Genomic DNA, 14,067 nt, shown 5'->3' with positions numbered 1-14,067 from the left:
CCTGCTGCGCAGCAACCTAATACTTTGTCTTTTACTAACAGTGGAAACTAATCCTAACTGAAATGACAGGATCAAAATAATTCAAATCAGAAATAATTCAAGAAAAATATCTATAAAAGATTAGTAATGATAAAAATGTAAGGTCCTCTATTCCACTGAATACAATACAGATCACAAGTTATAAACTACTATTCCTTCAAAAGTTTTCTTATGAACATTCCAAACGAGTTTTACACTTAATGTCTTCTCTATCCTTAAGATCTTAAAGGGTTCCCCATGTGTAGGACCATCTTATTTCTTTTTTCAATAGAATTTTTTTAAATTATTGTTTTTTAAATTTTTGAGACTGGGTCCTGTGCTGTCACCCAGGCTGGAATGCATTGGTGCAATTTTAGCTCACTGCAACCTCTGCTTCCCAGGCTTAAGCAATCCTCCTACCTCAGCATCCCTAGTGGCGGGGACTACAGGAACAAATCACCACCCCTGGCTAATTTTTTGTACTTTTTGTAAAGACTGAGTTTCGTCATGTTGCCCAGGCTGGTCTCAAACTCCTTGCCTCAAGTGATCCACCCACCTCAGCCTCTCAAAGTGCTTGGATTACAGGCATGAGCCACTATGCCCAGCCAGGACCATCTTAATCATTTTCTTTATAGCTCCTGGAGGCTCAACATAATGTTAGGTAGGCAGTAGAGTACAGAGGTTAAGAAATGGAGTCTGAGAACCTAGCTGCCTAAATTTGAATCTCCCCCCTTCCTTCTTAATTATGTTATTTGGGGTAATTTATTTACTTAATATTTTTGAGTCACAGTTTATCCTTTGTAAAAGTAGGATACTATGTTTTCTGGCTGGGTGCGGTGGCTCACACCTGTAATCTACTTTATAGAATTGTTGAGTGGAATAAATAACAGAAAATGAGCAAAAAGCTTAGCAAAGTACCTAGCAGGTAGTAAGCACTCAATCAATGCTAACCGTAATCATATCTTATAGATGCTTAACAAAATCTTGTCTAATAATTTTTGTGAAAATCTATACCAAGGAGATGACTTATTTCTTAGGCATTAAAATAAAAGCCTTCCCTTTTGACTACCAAGAATAATCTAATGAATGTAACTAAAAATGAAAAATAAATCTGGTCTAAAATGAACAATAATGGCCAGGCACAGTGGCTCATTTCTGTAATTTCAGCACTTTAGGAGGCTGAGGCAGGTGGATCACCCAAGGTCAGGAGTTCGAGACCAGCCTGACCAACATGGTAAAATCCCATCTCTACTACAAATACAAAAATTAGCTGGGCGTGGCGGCACGCACCTGTAGTCCTAGCTACTTGGGAGGCTGAAGCAGGAGAATCGCTTGAATCCAGGAGGTGGAGGTTGCAGTGAGCCAAGATCACGCCATTGCACTCCAGTCTGGGCAATAGAGGGAGACTCTGTCTAAACAAAAATAAAAACAAAAAGATTGCTATATCTGTTAGGGTCCCAGAAGAAAACAGTTGACTTACTCAAATCCGGATGGTTTCAGGAGGGTTTGTTTACAGAAGGTGTCTTCACAGAAGTGTGAGTGGTATGTAGGGGAATCACAGGATCACAGGTAGTAGCAGTAATAGTAGTAGTAGTAGTAGCAGTAATAGTAGTAGTAGTAGTAGTAGTAGTAGCAGTGGTAGCAGAAGAAGAAGAATTTGGGCTTAGTAAAACTGGCTGTTCCTTCATGCCCCTCCAGGCCTGAAGGTACAAAGAGAGGGAGCAGTTATCAGAGCCCAGAAAAAGAGAGTCCTGCAGCAGCTACCTTGAGACGGGCAGTAACCTTTAACTGAAGGGCATAGCCAGCCTGAGGTGACCTTGAAGGAGTAACCCAGAGTAATAATTACCCTGACCTCTCCATCTTTCCCATCTCCCATGGGTTAAGGGCCCAGTCTCAGAAGACACAAGACTGTCCCCTGCCACTGCAGATGCCAATCTGTGATGTAGACATGCGTGTGTGTGTGTGCTTGTGCGTGTATACTGGAAAATAGCACTCTAGGTGGATCTGGTTTATTTCACTACAGATATATATATGTGTGTGTGTATATATGTCTGTGTGTGTATACATATGTACACATCATATACAATATATGGTATGCACATGTATACACATCATATATTACTATATATATGAGTTGTGTGTATGTATTCTATATGTAAGTCCTTAGAATATATTAGATTCACTTTGTGGCCTATTAGTTTATCTTTGTAATTCTAATTTTTTTTTTCAGATGGGGTCTCACTCTGTCACCCAGGGTGGAGGGCAGTGGTACCATCACGGCTCACTGCAGCCTTGACATTCTGGACTCAAGTGATCCCCCCATCTCAGCCTCCCAAGTAGCTGGAACCACAGGTGCACCACCATGCAAAGCTATTTTTTTTAAATGTATATAAGAGGGTCTCACCATGTTGCTCAGGCTTGTCTCAAACTCCTGGGTTCAAGACATCCTCCCACCTTATTCTCCCCAAATGCTGAGAATACAGGTATGAGCCACTGTGCCTGACCTATGATTCTAATATTTAAAGACTTATTACAGAAAATTTCAAACATATTCAAAATTAGAAAGAATAGTATAGTAAACCACCAGATACCTCTCATTCAGCTTCAACAATGATAACTCATGGCCAATTTTATTTCATCTGTACTCCCACCTTGTACCTTCTCCTATATTATTTTGAAGCAAATCACACATAGCCTGTAATTTCATCTATAACTATCTCAGTAAGAAACACTAGTAGGTAATAACTCCTTTCTTCTAACATAACCATATGTAATTATACAATTTTTAAAAATGGACATGGATTATTTAACATTCTCAAATATCCAGTGAATATACAGCTTTCCAGATGGTTCATAAATGTCGTATTTTAAATTTGCTTTGCTTGTTTGAATCAGAATCCAAATTAGATCCATGCATTTTAACTGTTTAATGTCACTTTTAAGTTTCTTTAATTTACAAGTTCCTCCTCGATTCCTCTCTCTCTCTCTCTCTTTTTTTTTTTCCTTGCATTTATTTGTCAAATAAACCAGGTTGTTTGCCCTGAAGAGATTCTCACAGTCTGGATTTTGCTGAGCACATCCTTGGGGCAAACTTTAACATGTTCCCAGGTCCTTTGTATCTTCTGTAATTTGTGACCCCAATTTTTTTAAAAAAATGATTTCCTTAGAAATCATTACATTAAAAAGGACAATTGCACTCATATGTTTATCACAGCACTAGTCACAATAGCAAAGTCATGAAACCAACCTAAGTGTGCATCAACAGGTGGCTGGATAAAGAAAATGTGAGATAGATAGATAGATAGATAGATAGATAGATAGACGATAGATATCTCATGGAACACTATGTAGCCATAAAAAAGAATGAAATAATGTCCTTTGCAGCAACATGGATAGGGCTGGAGACTATTATTCTAAGTGATCTAATTCAGAAACAGGAAATCAAATACCCCATGTTCTCACTTATAAGTGGTAGCTTGATAATGGCATACATGGACATAAAGATGGAAATAATAGACACCCAAGGGAGGGAGGTTGCAGGGGAGTAGGGTTCAAAAATTACCTATCAGGTACAATGTTCACTATTTAGATAAGGATACACTAGAACCCTAATCCATCCCTACCAATATGAAACACAGTCACGTAGCAGACATATACATGTACTCCTTGAATCTAAAACTAAATTCATTTTTAAATAAATGTTAAAAATTTATCTTCAGGTAGCTAACTTAGACTTGTAAGTCTGTGTAGGAGGGTGTAAAAAATTGTATTGGGTTTGGAAGTGTTATTAGAGTATTTAATAGGTGAGTTGCCATATTTAGATTTTTTTAATTTATGAGAATTATTTCAGTACTTGAGAATATTTAGCAGCCAGAAAACTGAAGGGCTGGAAAAGAAAATCATATATGCTAGATTTATGAATGCAATTTTAAATGTTTAAATGACCAGGCATGGTGACTCATGCCTGTAATCCCAGCACACTGGGAGGCGGACACAGGAAGATCGCCTGAGCCCAGGAGTTCATGATCAGCCTAGGCAACATGGTGAGACCCTGTCTTAAAAAAAAGAAAAAAAAATTATATTTAAATATATTTAACTTACTCAAGTATTATTTTAGCTGTTAGTCTATAAATAGAATAGTAAGAACTATTACAGCCATAAAAAAGGATGAGTTCATGTCCTTTGCAGGTACATGGATGAAGCTTGAAGCCATCATTCTCAGCAAACTAACACAGGAACAGAAAACCACACACCTCATGTTCTCACTCATAAGTGGGAGTTGGACATTGAGAACACATGGACACAGGGAGGGGAACATCACACACAGGGGCCTGTCGGGGGTTGGGGGAAAGGGGAGGGAGAGCATTGGGAAAAATACCTAATGCATGTGGGGTGTAAAACCTAGATGACCAGCTGATAGGTGCCACAAACCACAATGGCAAATGTATTCCTGTGTAACAAACCTGTGCATTCTATATATGTATACCAGAACTTAAAGTTAAAAAAAAAAAAAAGAATAATAAGAACTATAAGTCAAACTTGAAAGTTTGAGGAAAAACTATACTTCACTGTTACTTCAATCAATTTAATGTTAATTTTTTAAATCTGTGAATGACCAGGCATGGTGGCTTACGCCTGTAATCTAGCACTTTGAGAGGCCGAGGCAGGCAGATCACCTGAGGTCAAAAGTTCAAGATCAGCCTGGCTCACATGGTGAAACCCCATCTCTACTAAAAATATAAAAATTAGGGCAGGCACAGTGGCTCGTGCCTGTAATCCCAGCACTTTGGGAGGGCAAGGCAGGTGGATCATTTGAGGTTGGGAGTTCCAGACCAGCCTGGTCAACATGGTGAAACCCCATCTCTACTAAAAAATACAAAAATTAGCCTGGCATGGTGGCAGATGCTACTCAGGAGGCTGAGGCAGGAGAATCGTTTCAATCTGGGAACCTGGGAGGCGAAGGTTGCAGTGAGCTGAGACTGTGCCACTGCACTGGGTGACAGAGTGAGACCCCGACCCAAAAAAAAAAAAATTCTGTGAATAATCTTGTGCCTCAAAGACAACAAAATACATCAACTTAAGGATGTTTTTGCCCTCATCTCTCAAAAATCACACCCAAACAACGAGAACAAAAATGGAAGCCAACAGAAACAGGAATACCTGACTTGGTAGAGCAAAGTCAAGCATGCAAGTTGCACCGAGGCTCAGGAATTGGTGGTATCAAATATTTAGGAAGGCAGGAGGGATGAGGGGGCTGAAAAGTGATGTAGTATTTGAAAATCAGCATAAAGCACAGTTAGACCTCAGATTCCCATATCTAATAGCCTACCCCAGTTGGAAATGGAAATACAAATCCCAAAGGTTCTGGATTTAGGAAAGTTATACCTAGAAGAGGGCAGAGAAGAATAGCCCAGTGGAAAAGGTGGCTGGGATGGTGGTTCACACCTGTAACACCAGCACTTTTGAGGTCCAAGTGGGAGGATTGCTTGAGGCCAGGAGTTAGATACCAGCCTGGGTAACATAGTGAGGTGCTATCTGCACAAAAAAGAAAAAGAAAAATTAGCCGGCTGTGGTGGTGCATCTGTAGTCCCAGCTACTCAGGAGGCTGAAGCTGAGGTTGCAGGATTGCTTGAGCCCAGGAGTTTGAGGGTTCAGTGAGTTATGATCTTACCACTGTACTCCAGCCTGGGTGGCACAGCAAGACCCTATCTCTAAAAAAAGGAAAAAAAAGAAAACAGAAAACTTGGGAGGAGGAATGCCAGGTCTGTTTTTTGAGCCTAGTCTGCAGCCTTTCCTGTGATCATGTGAACCTCCCCATGTCCTCCCAGTGAATTCCTTTTCTGTTTAAGTCAGCCTGAGTCAGTTTCCATGCCTGTAACCACGAACCCTGACTAACATAATATTTTGCACTTACTTGGTCACAATTCTATTAACATTATGTTTCCATCCCCCATAAACCCATAAGGGTAGTTTATTTTCCTGCAACCTCTGCCTCCTGGGTTCGAGCGATTCTCATGCCTCAGCCTCCTGAGTAGCTGGGATTACAGGCACATGGCCAGCTCGTTTTTGTATTTTAAGTAGAGATGGGGTTTTACCATGTTGGCCAGGCTGGTCTTGAACTCCTGACTTAAAGTAATTAACCTGTCTCGGCCTCCCAAAGTGCTGGGATTACAGGCATGAGTCACCATGCCTGGCCCCATAAGAGTAGTTCTTCATCTGATTTTGCTAATAATTTTACTTGCAGAGTCTAGTATAGTGTCTGGCACTTAGTGGGCACTAACCAAATACATGTTTTGGTTTTTTTTTTTGTTATTTTTTGTTTTTTTGAGACAGAGTCTCGCTCTGTCACCTAAGCCAGAGTGCAATGGCGTGATCTCGGCTTACTGCAACCTCCTACTCCTGGAGTCAAGCAATTCTCCTGTCTCAGCCTCCTGAGTAGCTGGGATTACAGGCGCCTACCACCATGCCTGGCTAATTTTTGTATTTTCAGTAGAAACGGGGTTTCACTATGTTGGTCAGGCTGGTCTCGAACTCCTGACCTCCGGAGATCCACCCACCTCAGCCTCCCAAAGTGCTGGGGTTACAGGTGTGAGCCACCGAGGCTGGGATAAATGTTTATTGAATAATTGAATGGATGAAGAAGCCTTCTCTGTGTCTTCTATATACTCCTCCTTGCATCTTCTATATCTCAGTTTGACAACTTGTCGCATCAAATTACATTAGTTTTTTAATGTTTGTTTCATCTATTAGAATGTAAGTTCAAGCCAGGTGCGGTGGCTCACACCTGTAATCCCAGCACTTTGGGAAGCTGAGGCGGGTGGATCACCTGAGGTCAGGAGTTTGAGACCAGCCTGACCAACATGGTGAAACCCTGTCTCTACTAAAAATACAAAATTAGCTAGGTGTGGTGGTACATGCCTATAATCTCAGCTACTTGGGAGGCTAAGGCAGGAGAATTGCTTGAGCCTGGGAGGCGGAGGTTGCAGCGAGCCGAGATCGCACTATCGCACTCCAGCCTGGGCAACAAGGGCAAAACTCCATCTCCGAAAAAAAAAAAAAAAAAAAGTAAATTCAAGATCAGAAAGCCTACCTTGTTCATTAAAAAAAACTACTTCCTAGGCCAGGTGTGGTGACTCATGCCTGTGAACCCAGCACTTTGGGAGGTCAAGGCCAGAGGATCGCTTGAGCTTGGGAGTTTGAGACCAGCCTGGGCAACATAGCAAGACCCCACCCTATCTTGAAAAAAAATTTTTATTTTTTAATTTAGTTCCTAAACCAGGTGTGGTGGCTGGTGGCTCAAAAAAAAAAATTAATTAATTAATTAATTAACCAGTTATGGTGGTATGTGCCTATGGTTTCAGCTACTCAGGAGGCTGAGGTGGGAAGATAGCTTGAACCCAGGAGGTTGGGGTTGCAGTGAACCACGATGGCAACACTGTGCTCCAGTCTGGGCAGCAGAGTGAGACCCTATCTCAAAAAAAAAAAAAAAAAGTTCCTATAGATGGTCTAGTATAATACGTCATAGGCAGAAAATGAGCGAAGGCAGGAAGGAGGGAATGTGTGCAGCCATTATGTTACTGCTGAACACATAACAAAGAAGAATATGGTGCTCCCTGCCTTAAAGGGGTGCACAATGTGGTGAGGGAGACAGGAAAACAGATTATTACAAGTGACCATTGTTAGAACATGATGAACAAGGTGTTCTGGAGAACGTGGAGAAAACTTCATTGTAGAAAGTAAAAAGCTTCCTCTTCAAAGTTTCCCTTCTTGTTAAAGAATAAATCATAAGTGTTAGAAATAATAATTTCTTTTAAAGACTAACTTCCTTCAAGCCTCCTTGCTTTGTGCTGATAACTGTTTGTTAAGCCCTATCCTATGTAGCTGTTAGACATGCTCACAGGCACATAGTACACTCTATGTCCTTGTACTTTAACCAAGATATTTGTGCTGGACGTGCTCACAGGCATATCCCAGCTCGCAGCCTATGCCCCTTCCTTATTTGGGAATATTATTACTTTTCTAAGTCCTTTGGTAAGCAACTTCCTCTTTTACTCTGTTCTCCATCGCTTTTACCTATTTTTAAAAGTTTTTAAGCTGTTAGCCAATCGGGTGCAGTTGAGACTGTGAGGTCTGGCTCCAGCCAATGGAGACAGGACACAGTAGCAAGGACAAGCTGCGTAAGGAATAAAAATTGCTTACCTCCTTTGTTCAGATGTACTCTTGCCATTGTTCCGTCTGCGAGGAGCACCCTTTCTGCAGAAAGTAAAATTGCCTTGTTGGAGAACTTTTTGTCTGAATGCTAATTTTTCCTTGCAGTACCAAGGAACAAGCATTCTGTTTTTAAATAAACATTTTACATATAACATTCATGGAGGAGGGCAAGAAACCATCAGGCAGATGGGGTGGAGAATCACTTGTGAAAAGGCAACCAGATGTGAAAATTATGGTGTTAGAGGGAGTGCAAGTATGATCCACTATAGGACATTCAAAGCAATGATGAGATTGCCCAGGTTGTGATCTGGGGTTGCTTTTAGGGAGTTGTCATAGAAACTGACATGTTGTTCTCTATTAACAACATGTTGCCTAGCCTGGTCTTGAACACATAACATCTTTCTTATGCTTCTGCTTACTTTTTGCTGTTATTGTTAATAGGGATGTTACAACAGCCTCTCTATTAACAACAAAAAGTAAGCAGAAGCATAAGAAAAAGTCAAGTGGTTTTGGGATTACAAGAGGAATAAGTTTTCTGATTGGTGAATTTAAAACTAATGAACTCAGTCTGCTCAGTCTTTTATCTTTCTCTCCTCCCATTTTTTCTCTCTCCTTTTTTTTTTTTTTTTTTGTCCCTGCCTCTGGCCTCATGCATTCCCATTTGCTGTCTTGGGTTAAGGAGCTTGCAGTTGTCTAGCTGTGCTAAGTGACTATGGAGCTATAATTGCAATTATGGGGCTAGTGGGAGAACATGAGTAAGCCCAACTGGTTGCTGATTTAGAGCTATATTCTTCAATCAGATTTGTTAATAATGAAAGCAATATTTTAATTTCCATCTGTTGTGTTTTTCAACTGGTTATAATTTCAGGAGTGGAAAGCCGGGTGTGTAGCTCACACCTGTAATCCCAGAACTTTGGGAGGCCAAGGTGGGCAGATCACGAGGTCAGGAGATCAAGACCATCTTGGCCAACATGGTGAAACCCCGTCTCTACTGAAAATACAAAAATTAGCTGGGCGTGGTGGTGCATGCCTGTAGTCCCAGCTACTCGGGAGGCTGAGGCAGGAGAATTGCTTGAACCAGGGAGGCAGAGGCTGCAGTGAGCTGAGATTGCACCACTGCACTCCAGCCTGGGCAACAGAGCAAGACTCTGTCTCAAAAAATAATAATAATAATTCAGGAGTGGAAAGAGGTGAACAATACTCAACATCCAAAACCCAACAATCTGGAATACTGAACACCTGGGGTCAACTTAAACTTCGACAATCTGAAATATCTCACACTTGAACCAAAAGAATTTGAATAGGCAGGAGGAAAGATACAGGTTTTGGATCAGAAGAGTTTAGAAAAACAGGAGTAAGTAAATTATAAGTCAAGGTTCCTGTTGCAATTGTTTTGCTTTTCTTGAAAAGATCACATAATATGACATTGATTCTCAAGCTTTAGACCCTTCAATGGTCCTTAGGGAGCTTGTTAAAAACACAGAGACATGGGGACTATGACTTGAACTCAGAAGACCTTGGGCAGGGCCCCTTCACCGGTATGTTCAACTAGCCTCTGAGGTGAGCAAGCAGTCCAAAGCGTGAAAACATCTGTTCCAGGGTATATCGGATCCCAAATCATTGTACTCAGAAGAAAAACAACAATTTCAAAAACATTTCTAATCATACTAGAAGCAGGTGAGCAGTTTTTTGCAGATAGCAAGTGACATAATAGAGAAACATAGGAGAAATCAATCAGACTTGAGACAGACAGGTGATGGTGAAGGAGGAAGAAAGGTGATAGGAGTGAATTGAAAAGAAACTTGGGTGGGGCACATCCGGTGGGAGGACATGGGAGAACAGTTTAGGCTGGGTAGGGGCTGAGTATGCAGTCACTGGCAGAGTTATGAAGCGACTGAAGCCCAAGGACATGGAAAGCAAACAGTTCTCCTGGGAACCTAAAAGGGTGGCACACAGGCGGACAAGTGAGCCCTACTTTGCAGAGTTCCTGTTCCAGCCAGGCTTCTGGCCAAACGTCTTGAGTCACCAACCTCTGGAATCCTGTTTCCACTGGGAACTGGCTCAGAGAAAGGAGATGAATATATGTGTGGAACACCCCCCTCCATCCACTTTTATTTATTTGAGACAGAGTCTTGCTCTGTCACCTAGACTGGAGTGCAGTGGCGTGATCTCGGCTCACTGCAACCTCCACCTCCTGGGTTCAAGCGATTCTCCTGCCTCAGCCTCCCAAATAGCTGGGATTACAGGCACGTACCACTACGCCCAGCTAATTTTTTTTTTCTTGTATTTTTAGTAGAAATGGGGGTTTCACCATGTTGGCCAGGCTGGTCTCGAACTCCTGACCTCAAGTGATCCGCCCACCTCAGCCTCCCAAAGTGCTGAGATTACAGGCATGAGCCACCCCGCCCGGTTCCATTTACTTTTATAGGAACATTGCAGAATCAATGATGGGTCCTACAAAATCATTCTAGTGGTGCATGCACTTAAAGGTACTCAAAGCTGTCACTGGGTGAGATAACATTCAGAAACACTTTGTAAAGCATAAAACACTAAACAAAGTAAAGCTGTATTACTCTGATTCTCCTGGGTCTCGTGTTTCCCAGGGTCTTTCACGTGAGATAGCACTCCTTAGGGATTGCCTATGACCCTGGAAGATTCCACTCAGGTCCTTCTTACAGGCTGGTCTTGTGTTGGTTAACAGTTTCTAAGTGCTCAATGTCTTATGTGAAGGCATGAATATAAGCCACCAAGCAATTTTTCTTCCTTTTTTGAAATCAGTGAGCAGTCTTTTCTTCCCACACCCCCACCCCACCCACTGCCTGTTTGAATCAGTGTTCATGAACCCTCCTCTCACAAATTCTTCTATCTTGATCACCCACGAAACAGTTTCCCTATGCTGCAAGAAACAATAAGGGAACTTGCAAACAAATACTTCTGCCTGATGACAATTGTATGTGAATTGAAATAGGACCTCTATTAAAGGTGACTGATATACCATTTTCCAAACTGAACTACTCTATTCTTTTTCTGCAAAGCATTAGTTTGTAGAAAAACTCTGTTGCTCTCCAGGAAGTCAAGTTGAAAGGTTTAGAGATTAACATAAACATCCTGTGCTTTCTGTAAGTGTTCACTTATGGATCATGAATCTATGGCAACCATTCTCAAACAGGTGTTTATATTCAGCCTGCACTGGTTGATTTATTCCCTTGACAAGTATTTTTTGAGAGCACACATGTAGCAGTCCCTGCACTTAAGCCCAGGATACAGTGGTGATCAAGACAGAGAAGATCCCCGACTCTGAGAAGATCAGGCACATACGTCCTAAGTTATTGCCTATAGGGTAAACAGCACTTAGGTCTCTGCCATTACAAGACCAAAGTAGAAAACCTGGAATATTTGGGGGTGGGTAATGAGGAAGCAGCAAGGGGTAATAAAATATTGTTTAGGGGAGCAAGAGTTTCTCATACAACGGGACTCCTTTAACGCCTCCAACATAGCATTCATTCTTGCTTGCTTGTGCCCTGTAAGATAATGCAAAGGCACTTGCACTTTGAGTCCCAGAAGGAGCAGAGACTGGAAAGAAACAAGGAGAAGAGTGTGGCCTGACAAAGAACCAATAAAAGGCTAATTAGCTAAGAGTTCTGGTCCAGGTGTGGTGGCTCATGTCTGTAATCTTAGCAATTTGGGAGGCTGAGGTGGGCGGATCACCTGAGGTCATGAGTTCGAAACCAGCCTGACCAACATGGCGAAACCCCGTCTATACTAAAAAATACAAAAATTAGCCGGGTATGGTGATGTGTGCCTGTAGTCCCAGCTACTCGGGAGGCTGAGGCAGGAGAATTGCCTGAACCCGAAAGGCAGGGGTTGCAGTGAGTTGTGATCATACCACTGCACTCTAGCCTGGGCAACAAAGCGAGAGACTCTGTCTCAAACAACAAAAGAAAAAGAAAAAGAAAAAGAAAGCCTGGGTGACAGAGCGAGACTCTGTCTCAAAAAAAAAAAAAGAAAAAGAAAAAGGAAAAAGAGTTCTGGGCCAGACGTCGTGGCTCACACCTGTAAGTCCAGCATTTTGGGAGGCAGAGGCAGACTAATTTCTTGAGGCCAGGAGCTTGAGACCAGCCTGCACAACATAGCCAGACCCAGTCTCTACAAAAAAATTAAAAATTACCCAGGTATGGTGAAGGCTGAGTGGGAAGGAGTTGGAGATTATAGTGAATTATGACTGCGTCACTTCACTCCAGCCTGGGGCAAGAGTGAGACCCTGTCTCTTAAAAAAAAAATTTAAAAAATTAAAAAAAAAGAGATACGGCTAGCACTGCTCAGCTTAGTGAAGCTATCTGCCACTGTCATCATTTATTCAGTACCATGGACCTGGACCAGCATCTTTTTGCTGAGTTTTGAGTGTATTATGTAATTCCTGATCAGCATTGTTAGAGCTTTCAATACCTCTTGAGCAATCTATTGAAATTAGTGAACTGAATACATATTTCACATTTTGAATAGGTAAAACATTCACATGGTTCATAATTCAAATGGTATAAGAGTACACAGTAAAAAGCCTCCGTTTTACATTTGTTCTCTAGCTGCTAAATATCCCACCTCTGAAGGAATCCAATTAGTTTTTTTAAAAAAAGTCTTGCGGGTACATAGTAAGTTGAGGTACATGATCAGTTAGTTTTTTAGATATCTTATTTTATCCATATTTTATGGGTATAGTAAGTAGGATTTTTACAAATAAGTTTTGGCCAGGAATGGTGGCTCACACCTGTAATCCAGCACTTCAGAAGGCTGAGGTAGGAGGGGTTGCTTAAGCCCAGGAGTTCGAGACCATTCTAGGCAACATGGTGAAACCCTGTTTCTAAAAAAATTTAAAAATTAGCCGGGCGTGGTGGTGTGCATAGTCCCAGCTTCTTGGGAGGCTGAGGCCCACTTGACCCCAGGAGGTTGAGGCTGAGGCTGCAGTAAGCCATGTTTGTACCATTGCACTCCAGCCTGGGCAACAAGTGAGACCCTGCCTCAAAAAAAATTTAATTAATTAATTAATTTATTTATTTATTTTGAGATAGAGTTTAGCTCTTGTTGTCCAGGCTAGAGTGCAATGGTGCCATCTCGGCTCACAGCAAACTCTGCCTCCCGGGTTCAAGTGATTCTCCTGTCTCAGTCTCCGAAGTAGCTGAGATTACAGGCATGCTCCACCACACCCAGCTAATTTTGTATTTTTAGTAGAGACAGGGTTTCACCGTGTTGGTCAGGCTGGTCTCGAACTCCTGACCTTGAGTGATCCACCTGCCTCAGCCTCCCAAAGTGCTGGAATTATAGGGGTGAGCTACTGCGGCTGGCCAAACAAAATTATTTTATTGTGTATAGTGAAGGTATACAACATGATGTTATGGAATACGTCATGTATCAATAGTAAACAGGTTACTATTGTGAAGTAAATTAATATACCCATCATCTCACATAGTTACCTATGTTTTTGTTTTTGTGACAACAGTAGCTAAAATCTTATTTAGCATGAATCTCGTACATAGTGTAAACTTATTACCTATAGCTCTCATGTACATTAGCTCTCTAGACTGTCCTAAATATCTGCTACTTTGTATCCTTTGATCTACATCTCTGATTCTCCATTACTCCACCCCACAACCTGCTCTGGGTAACCACTGTTTTGTTATCTATCTCTATATTAGATATAGAAATAGGATTCTTAACGAGCCTTCTAATTTGAGAACCATATCTCAGCCATGTGACAACCTGCTCTTCTAGAATGTATCCTGTTCCACAGGCTTTATATGAATCAGAAGTTCAGATTTTCGTTTCCAGATGAGTATAGTGTGA

This window comes from Chlorocebus sabaeus, chromosome 11 (assembly GCF_047675955.1).
Source record: "Chlorocebus sabaeus isolate Y175 chromosome 11, mChlSab1.0.hap1, whole genome shotgun sequence".
Taxonomy (NCBI): Eukaryota; Metazoa; Chordata; class Mammalia; order Primates; family Cercopithecidae; genus Chlorocebus; species Chlorocebus sabaeus.
The sequence above is the reverse complement of the archived record's forward strand: the minus strand, read 5'-3'. Positions refer to the sequence as shown.